This window comes from Rhipicephalus sanguineus, chromosome 11 (genome assembly GCF_013339695.2).
Source record: "Rhipicephalus sanguineus isolate Rsan-2018 chromosome 11, BIME_Rsan_1.4, whole genome shotgun sequence".
Taxonomy (NCBI): domain Eukaryota; kingdom Metazoa; phylum Arthropoda; class Arachnida; order Ixodida; family Ixodidae; genus Rhipicephalus; species Rhipicephalus sanguineus.
This window is the reverse complement of record NC_051186.1, coordinates 61,341,877-61,351,845: the sequence shown is the minus strand read 5'-3', so window position 1 is coordinate 61,351,845 and position 9,969 is coordinate 61,341,877. Positions and strand designations below refer to the sequence as shown.

Genomic DNA, 9,969 nt, shown 5'->3' with positions numbered 1-9,969 from the left:
TTGTCGGCACCACACTCAGTGTTGTACGACAGTAACTACGACTTAATACGGCTGCAACAGGGGCTAGTTGGTACGTCTTCATCTTGCGAAGCGCTGCCAGGAATGACACGGACCGAAAACACGAGAGAAAACACAGGGTGAATCGCAAACTAACAGCTACTTTATTTTGAGAATGGACAGACTTATGTACAAGAAAGAAAGGAGGAACACGAAAAAAGGGGTCGAATTCAGTAAAAAATGGTACACAAAAAAGAATGCGTATCAGCCTTTGAAGCAGTGCCAGCGACACGTGTCATGAGCTATGTATGCGGTAACGGGGTTACCATAGGGAACCCAGGCTCCAGTTTACGGCGCGATGACAGCGCCGCGCTGCGACTCTGGAGAGAAGCTCTGGCGCAACTGGGTGCTAGAGCAGCCGACTCTACCTGTTTGTCGGCAGCGGTAACACGCGCACGCGCTTGCTCCTCAGTCGGCGCGGGGAACTTGGGTGCCGCGCCGACAGCTTGGCACGCTGAACCGAGAGGCTTGCTGTGCGAAGCTGCATTTCCACGTTGGCAGAAGCGACCCCGCGGAAGCGCAAGTGAGGTCCGAAGTATTGCGGTGTCGTGGCCAGCCACAACATAGCAGACAAAACCAAGGCACGCGATTCACGTGTGAAAATGTATCGGTTCCCGGGCGTGTCGCACAAGAAATAAAGGAGGCAAGCGTGGATAGCTGACAGCGCTGTCTCGCCTTCTATTTCGGCTGTCTGAATTCATCGCTTTTGTTCGTTTCGACTACCTGAATCGGTACTTAACGCGGCGCATGCACGCAGCGACTACAGTAATGATTGCTCGCTGTCTTCTCACATTGTGAAGGTCCAGTTACGGTTGCAGGTGAAACAACTTTGAGTTTTGATTCCCGGTGTTCGTGAGACCTATCCGTCGTTGCTGAACGTTCACAATCGCGTTATACCTTTAGCGTTGCGCGATTGGTTCAATTCAACTTAACTCGGCACATTGTCAGAAGTTCGGCGCCTGCAATTCAGTGTCGGGAAGGCTGCTTTACCACCTTCTGACTTTGTGCGATTTTCTAGCCGCGTTCGCGCAGCAGGTTTTATGCGCCTGCCAAGTCGATGTCCTCATAAAATGAGAGTGCAAGCATGACGCGAGAGCCGAAAAAACAAGGCGAGCAGTTCATCTTGCTTCACAGTGGTTAAAGCCCAGCTAGCTGCCCCGCGTCTTAATCGGCGGGTGATTCTCCAGCGGCACGGAGGACTCGACTCTAACCTTCTCGGGAAACAATGTCATGGCCGTATAATTTCTTTTTTTCGCACGCCGGAAACGTTCACGAAAGTCCACGGCTGCTACTGTAAGCATGCCTTATCAAAACAACAATAATATGATTCGTAGTCCACACCGCGGAAAAGCGATTGACGAGCCTTTCTCCGTTTATCAAGTTCGCTTTACGGAAGGGCCAGTCAAGCTCGAAGATCCTTTTGTAGCCGCACTGCAAGCGGTACATTGTGAGGCGCCACAAGTGCACCACGAGAGCTCTGCATGTGCACGGAAGCGAGCGGCAGCGCGTTGGAGAGAAGGGAAAACGCGTGTTGCTTTCACCCAGTTTGTATTTTTATGCCAGAGATGGCGCTGCCTGTCAAGAGCAGCAGCGCCACTAAGCGATGCTTGGGGAGCCTATACCGGTAACGTGGTATGCGGTATGGCTCGTCATGGCTACGACATGGCTCGTTGTGTAAGAATGTATAATAATAATGATGACGTTTATTGATGTATTCGCACCCCCTCGCCTTATGTATTAGCCTGCAAAGTGTTCTTAATGGACAACAAATAATGTTCATGGAGTTGCGATAGTACTCTCTACACTAGTTTTGTTTGGTTTAGCTCAACGGAACGTAATAACTCACCTTGTACTCAGCTATCTGAGTGGTGAACTGCCACTATTGCATATTATATTATTCTATCGGTTATTGTGTCACCCTGTAATGTTAGGAGCCATGAGGCCCCGTCTGAAACAATAGAGCTCTCAAGGGCGAATCATTCCTCAGATTGACAGATACTTCATACATGTTATTATTATTTTTTTGGCGTTGTTGTTTTCAGCCCTCCACGGGAAAAAGTCAAGCGTATGCCTGATTGCTACACTCCGTTCCTGTGGAGAAATATATCTTGCTTGGCTTTATGATAAAACTGACAGACATTGCAAAATGCTGAACCACACCGCTTGTTGCGGGGGAAGCAACGTCTTTAAGACGGAAACGATGTGTCAAGTCACATGCCTACGTGAGTATGATTCGTATGTAGGATATTGACTCCGCAGATTTGTACACCATATATTATCCAGCTCGTCTACTGTTCCGAGTCAAATAAATTTTGACGTTACCTTGCAGCTGATTGAGATACCGCTGCAAAAGCGAAGCAGTTCTGGAAACTTGCAAAATGTGTATTTTGCATTACATCAATTATTTTTATTCGTTATTGCAAAACTCAACTGCCCAAGCAAACATGAGATACAAATGATTGCAGTATACGCTAAAAAATTAAAAAAAAACACAGGCCGCGTATGCATTCGCATAAGACGACTCAAAGGCAAACGCCATCTATAGTCGGTTACACCCTAAGGATAAATGTAAGCTCTGCCCACAGCCACCGCTGCCCCACTGAGCGAAAGTTTGCTAAATGTCCTTTCCAATGGCAACTCAATATTTGCGTGACGTCAAGTACATCTCGCGTATTTGGTGACGGTGGGTTTCACATAGATGTACATGTTCGTGTCGCTAGTTTTCGGTCGAAAACTGAATTTCCTTGAAAATTTCAGCACAGATTCCGACTTCACTACTGAGAAAAACGTAGCGTTTTAACAAGAGATGACAAACTTTAATTTTTTATAATATGTGTAGTATATACTTTAGCTGTCAAAATGTACTTATGGTTGGAACGGAAACCACCTAGAACAACCTTCTTGCACAGACGGATGACAGGCGCGCCGCATTTCTCGTGCCTGAGCTTGTAATAATTTTTTGGTTGTAACCGACTATAGTGTGGCTACTTGACCGTGAACTAAGTACATCACAGGAGCGGCGTTTCTTTTTTTTTTTTTTGTTGATTTAGTCCAGCAAAGCCCACAAAAATAAGTGCGCGAAGCACGATGAGAGGAAGGTCGGCTTATTTTAATTTTTTCATTCGATGTGAGAGAGGAGCTCACGTGGTCACGTTATATTAGCGCTTTTTTTTATTTCTTCAGTCACGCGAGCGCCGCAAACAGGAAGCGAAGGCGCACGTCGAGTTCACTTCGACATTTTTGCTTCCTTTCGCTCAAGCCGGATATTCGTTCGAAGTCACACCCGTGTGAGACACGAAAGGCTTTCGCCTTAATAAAGTAACATCTAGAATGATACGTCGCTATAATACATACAGTAAGAAAAAAAGTCACAGTTTCACCACAAGGGCGAAGCAATTAATGCGATAGCAACATATTGTAGTGTTATTCGAAGTGAGGCTGGCAGCTGACTGTTTTGTATCCGATCTCGCGTAACTGCAAAACGCTGGTGTAAGAGAATACGGCCGCTCCAGCGAGAGATGCTCTCCGCATAGTGTACTTCACGTTGAGCGCAGCACGCACAAGGGTATACAAGCTGCCCGCTGTGATGGCTGTCGAGACGGCGCGCGCGCCACCAATCGCACCCGCGCCCTCAGATTCACAGTTCGAAGTGGCTGCTCGCGCGACACCCCCCCCCCCCCACCCCCCCCGAGCGAATGCACCCTCCGAGCGATGGAGGGTGCATGCGTCTCTGGGCATTTCCTCTCTGCTTCGACGGCGGGTCTCCCGAGTGATGTTATCGCATGCACCCTCCGAGCGACGGAAATCGGCCTGCTCGTTTGATATCTGCTTCAGCCGCGTTCGTCGCACCCGCTCGCGCGCGACGAACGCGGTGCTCGGATCGTATGTTCTACCCGCGGTAGAACATACGATGCGCTGGGGGATCTTATCAATTTGGACTTCATACGGGAGGGACATGCCGGCGATGGTGACGGTGACGGCAACGGCGACGGCAAAAGCTCGTCGAGACTGTCCATGTAATTGCTATCGAAATAAAATTACAACACACATTCAATTGTGTTAACAATGACGGGTAACGCAAATAATACGCATGCAGTAAAGTTAGGCGGAACAACCTAAATTGCCGGCCTGCTCCCACCTGTGTTTATGACTCACTAATCGCAGGGTCCGTATTTTTAGTACCCTGGTAATTGCACTAATTCGGTTCCAAGGCATTGTAATCGACCGTATTAAGCGTAAAAAAGGAACACAATTTTCTACAGATTCATGGTGCAACTACGGCTTTAACGCTCAAATCGCTCTCATGAATGAATGGCCGGGTGGAATCTCGAACAACTAATTCCCTCGACGAATACGTAATTTTGAGAAGCAATGTGGATGAAAGTATATTACCTTGCGAACTTTATGCGCCCTGAGAAGCACTCAAGATTTTGACATGGTAACAGAAAGCGTTGATAATTTTATCTAGGGTTTTTACGAGACAAAAACCACGCTCTGATTATGAGACATACCGTATAGTATAGGGCGCCGGAAAATTCAACCATCTGAAGTTCTTTAACGTGTGCTGACATCGCAAAGTACACTGGCCGCTAGCATTTCGCGTCCGTCGAAATGCGAACGGCACGTCCGGGCTTGAACCCGCGAGTTTCGGGTCAGCAACCGAGCACCATAATCACTATACCACTGGCGGACAGCGGAAAGGTTTTGATTGTTCGATGTTAAAAGGACGATATATTAACTGAAAGGCAAGTCGCTAGTTTTTTTTCAGCGTCAGCGTATATCGACTGCGCTGTTCTCAGCATTTAGGAGAAGGCTGATTATACCCAGTTTAAAGACGGAAAGTGCGATACATTTAAAACAATTTGATGCCGGGAAAAAAATTCATCGCCCATCCACTCTGGAAAGATGGTCGGACAGCTAAGCTGTATTAGAATATAATAGATGTTTATTTCATGAGCCATAAAGATCATGTGGAGTGAGAGAAAAAGCTGCTTTTAGGCAGATTGTCAAATCTCTCACCCCGTGTATCATGGACTTCAGTCAGCATTTGGGCACAGACACGCTATTAATACATCAATATAGTATATAAAGATTATATATACCAATTATTAAAATAACTAGTTTGCACACTATTATCATCGAGAAAAGTAGTACAAAATATATAAAAGAAAACAATACAGTGAATAAATAGTACATGACCCTGCATACAGCCTATACAGTAGACAAATTGTGAAACTTTTCAGTTTATTTCAGAATAAAAGTAAGAAAGAAAAGTCACAAAAAGAGGATGAAAAATACAATAACACATATAATTAATGTTACATGTAATATTGGTTAAGCTGGTCGAATGTGAAGTACTCTATATGTATGTCCTGTTCATGAAAATGATTTCACATTGTGGGAATAAGACAACACAGTCTATCTTCACCATAGTTCGTTCTGCTGAGAGGCACATCCCAATATTCAAGATGCCTAGTGTTATAGCTACGCGCGTGTACTTTTAGTTTACCGAGTGTTACACCAAGTATCGCACCGGCAAGTCAAACTTCGCAAACAGCCTATTGATTGTTTTGTTTCGACAAGCTTCACCTAATTTTGTTTCTCGTAAGCACCTCGCTCCTTGTCGGTGCGAACTACAAGAGGTCTACCCATCTCGAATCAGGTGAAGTCTACACGTGCGAGTCTATGTGATTGTGTAGCGAGATCACGTGACCTGCCGCATCAGCCACTGATGTTTCAGCTGACGCCTAATACTATTACTACGGCACATCTTAGACAAAGGCAGTTTCATTGTAAAATGTCGTAGTGGCCTTAATTTACTGTCACATATTCCACAGAATCTTGTAATGCTCGATCATCTAAGCCTTGCTTGGTAACATCAGCTGAAATACTATTCTGTGCAAAAATTTAAATAAAATGAAACAACGCTGAATTAGAATGCGATACATACTGGCAAAGTGACATTAAGTTCAAGATATGTCCTAATTGCCAATAAAGTTAACATTTTCTTACGATGTTTTGCTTCATACCAATCATCCATATTCATTCGCAGCCAACAAAAAGCCAAAAGCATTATGCAGTCAGCTGCCATATCTTGGTAAATGCACCCACAGAATCAAAAGATGGTACTTTTCTTGGATTGACAACAGATGCCTTCTGTTCACGAAAAGCCTCTGCGCAAAAGGCGGTAACCGTTTTTCATCGTATCAAGAGTGCATGAAAAGATGCAGCTGTAAGTCAATATCTTTTTCGCACGCAGTTTTAGGAAGCATCCTCCTTTAATGCATACTTGCGATAAAATTTTCTAAAACGACAAAGTACGAGATTTGGCTCGCCAATACGAAAAGGGCTGGCACACTCCCCGGCCGCGGGTGTATTGCTGAGTATTGACTACGCAATGCATTAAACGAATTCAAACTAACAGATGACAGTTAGCCAGTAATGCCTAAAAATTCAATTTTAAGTATAGTGCTTATGAGTGTTTTGTTTTCTGATGTACACAGGACGTCCTCAGTGTTTTTCATCTTTTTAGATATTGAATTGTGATTTCGGATTTTCGCCTACGACAGAAACTTTCTGCACCGCATGTTGCTTTATTTGTGCCAAGAGGGTAGCGGGGCTAGTCAAGCTGTAGATATTGTAGCTTTTAGTATAGTATTCTCTCCATCAATGTTTTATTTCTGCTTTGTTACAAATGTGCCAATGCCGTGAAAATAAACCAAATCTGAAACCTGAAATGAACGTAAAAATATTTAACGCCAGAAAACGCCGTCTGCTTGTTACGTACGGCATAGCAAATAGACAACTAAGCCTTCTTGGAATTGAATAAATTCGATGTATACAAAAAAGCGATATTACCTAAGTCTTTTAAGTGCAATGAGCTTGCAGTAATATCTATCGATGTAGCGTTATTTTGCAGCTGCACGTATCCCGACGAGACGTTAGCACACCATCTGGGACTTCTATAGTGATTCGGAAGAAATAACGCCAAATTTATAGTGTACCTTATCGGTTTTCGAGAAACTCACTCGACATTAATTGGCAAAGGTAGCTTATTAATTAAAAAAACTATATAATGCAATTCAGCTCACATCACGTGGGCACACCATAAACATACCTCGATTCTTAATGACATGAACGTGGTCGAGATAGATACGAGTATCAGCTGAGTTACGATAAATGTCTCAACCTATGTGTATGGTGGTGTGTCTCTCTATCTATTTTTGTATCTAACCGTTCTATCAACTTCCCCAGACGGTGTTCATGGATAAAAACTTGAAAGACACAGCAGTCATAGCGAGTGAGTTGCCTGCGGGAAGACACAAATCAAGGTACAGACCCTGAGTTGGCATAGCTTTCAAGCTACACTTCTTGAGAACACAACAAGCATGGAATTACACAATAAATGAAAACATTTTACAACATCATTTTGTCTAGATGGTATTGTTACTCAAAACGTAGCGAAATAGCATCTCTTGGTATTATTATTAGCCCGCACTGTACTGAAACAATCGAAACGCACCGCAAGTACAGAACTCATGGATTGAAACAGGACAATTTAGGGCTCAGTAACGCACATACTTTTGTATGCACCGTCCTTAAGTTTGCGCGATATCCGCGCGCAATTTCAACTCGAACGCGTTGATCACAGCCAACGTCATCTTTAGAGAACACATTCATCGCGACATAACGTGGTTATCTTGAGCTATTGAGTATTCGACTAGTTATGTTAGAAGATTTAATGTCGTGAGAACTGTACTTTAAAGAATAAGAAGGGGTGTGCTTTCTCAAAGTCAACAAGTCAGCGCCTGACCTGTGTTCCGCGGCAACTACTTGGAGCACCAGCAAATGGCAGCAAGAGGGAGTATACCTTCTTTTGGCACCATACAATGACAATTGGCTATTAAGAGGACCAGGCAGCAGCAGTCGCTGGCCCCACACTTTGTGCAACAGCCTAGCCCAGAAAAGTCCCTGGCCGCCTGTAGATCACGCCTAAAAGGAGTGCTTCCAGAGGCGCAGAAGAAATTCTAATTTCGAGGAAAGATTTTAAAAAGTGAAGCACAAAGAAACGGGCCATTTGAATGCGCAAGTATCTGTACATGAAAAGTGTGGACTTGTGATGAAGGAAAAGATAAATGGAGCTGGCAAGCAAGCACAATGTAACGAAAGTGTAGATAGCCGAGTCACAACAAAAAAGAAAGAGAAAAACAAGAAACAAGTTAGATACAAAGGATTGAAATCAGAACGTCCTGGACATTAAGAAATGTGGCAAAAGGAAATCATAAGTCAAACCTCTTATGATAATACAAGCGGCCATGTGATGTTCCTGCGGCGGCCATACTACAGAAACATACCCAATTACATATTTACAGCAGGTCTGCTGCAAGAAATCTTCAGAAGCAACTGAACACATTATAATGGAAGGCCAGTATATTCATCAAGAAAACATGTTGAATGCATGCATATTACAGAGGCGCTCCGTGTTATAGTGGATAGAAGTATCAACTAGACAGCGCTTGGTATAAACGATGGAGTTTCCAATATTCGTGAAAATAAAACAGTGAAAGCATTGTAGTAGTAGTGTGTCTGGCTGGCGTAGATGGCAGTAACTTGTCACATAAAAAAAGAAACACTGTGAAAGTGCCCACTCTGTACACTGTGCATGTATGCCCATACAACATTTTTTTTTTCGATTACCACTGGAGTGAATAAACGATATATAGACCTGGAAACATCACCGAATATTTATTATACAAATTTCACCTATGATGCCATATACTCCTGTCTCTATATCTATCCACTCAATCTCATTAGGTGTCTTAAATACGCGTGCGTTGACACTGCTTTAGCTCTCACTATTTTACAAAAGTAGCCTGTAAATTGCCTACTCTTAATAACCTCATTAACCTCTACCGTCCGGTTAACATCTCCATCAGCTGTGAACATTGGCACTCCGGCAAGGCGAACGTTTATTATAGTTCTTGTTGCCAGTGAATATATTGGCCTTTTATTCTAGAACCCTGCACCATTTCTTAGTTTTATTACAGTAGCCACGTGCTCAGTGCTTCATGGTTTCTGCAGAAAATAGCTTGACATTCTTTTAGAAACAGCTGTACTTCTTGTTTTTTTTTTCATTCTGGAAACACGTGGCCTTACTTTGTGCAAATATGTCATCTTGTACGTTAACGCGAGAGCGTTAAAAAGCTCGTTTCGCAGAAATTCCGGCGTTGGCGTCGGTGTCGGCGTCGTTGGTTGTAAGCGAAAAATCGACGTTGTCCGTGACCAGAAAATCGAGAAAGGTGCAAATAAAATAAATAATAAAATATTTGGTTCAAGTGAGAACCGAACCCAGGCGTTCTTCGCGCCAGGCAGGTGTTTTACAACAGAGCTACGCTATTGCTTGAAAGTGCTTTGGACAAAAACTCTATATGAATGTCATGTAGTAGAAGGAGTCTGCTTAACGCATATAATACTGCTCCGCAGAAGCGTAGAATCGCGCCAGGCGTCAAAGCGTGTGAATTGCGCAACGACCGGGTGTTTTAGAAGCCCACCCAATACAAAGCGCTCAGACCTATGTAATCATCATCATCAGTAAAACCATTAAAAAACTGAGCGGCTGCGTAGGTTCGCGTGTTGCTTGACGGACGCGTAGTGGGCCATTCGCCGATTCTCAAGAGAAAGAATTATGGCGTAGTGGGCACTGCGCGACTGTACTTACAGTAGGCATTGTAGGATAGTTTGAAACGGCCAATTTTTAGCGCACAGAGGTTAATTTCCTTGCGACAGGGTTGAGGCATGCACCGAGAACCGAAGCCAGGGAAGCAGCTGAGAAGGCGATGCGCATCGGCCCCGATTACGCAATCTCGTTTCACTCTTGAAGGCGAAGCTCAAGCGTCCTCCTAGTTTTTCAGA

The 9,969-nt window shown here is 44.1% G+C and overlaps 1 long non-coding RNA gene across 1 annotated transcript; it reads left to right on the top strand.

Moving 5' to 3' along the window:
* Positions 1–2,094: 2,094 nt before the first annotated feature.
* LOC119374681 (uncharacterized) lies at positions 2,095–7,481 on the top strand. The gene is made up of 3 exons (XR_007417977.1): positions 2,095–2,279; positions 6,110–6,289; positions 7,312–7,481. It is a non-coding gene; the product is annotated as an uncharacterized LOC119374681 (long non-coding RNA).
* Positions 7,482–9,969: the final 2,488 nt, after the last annotated feature.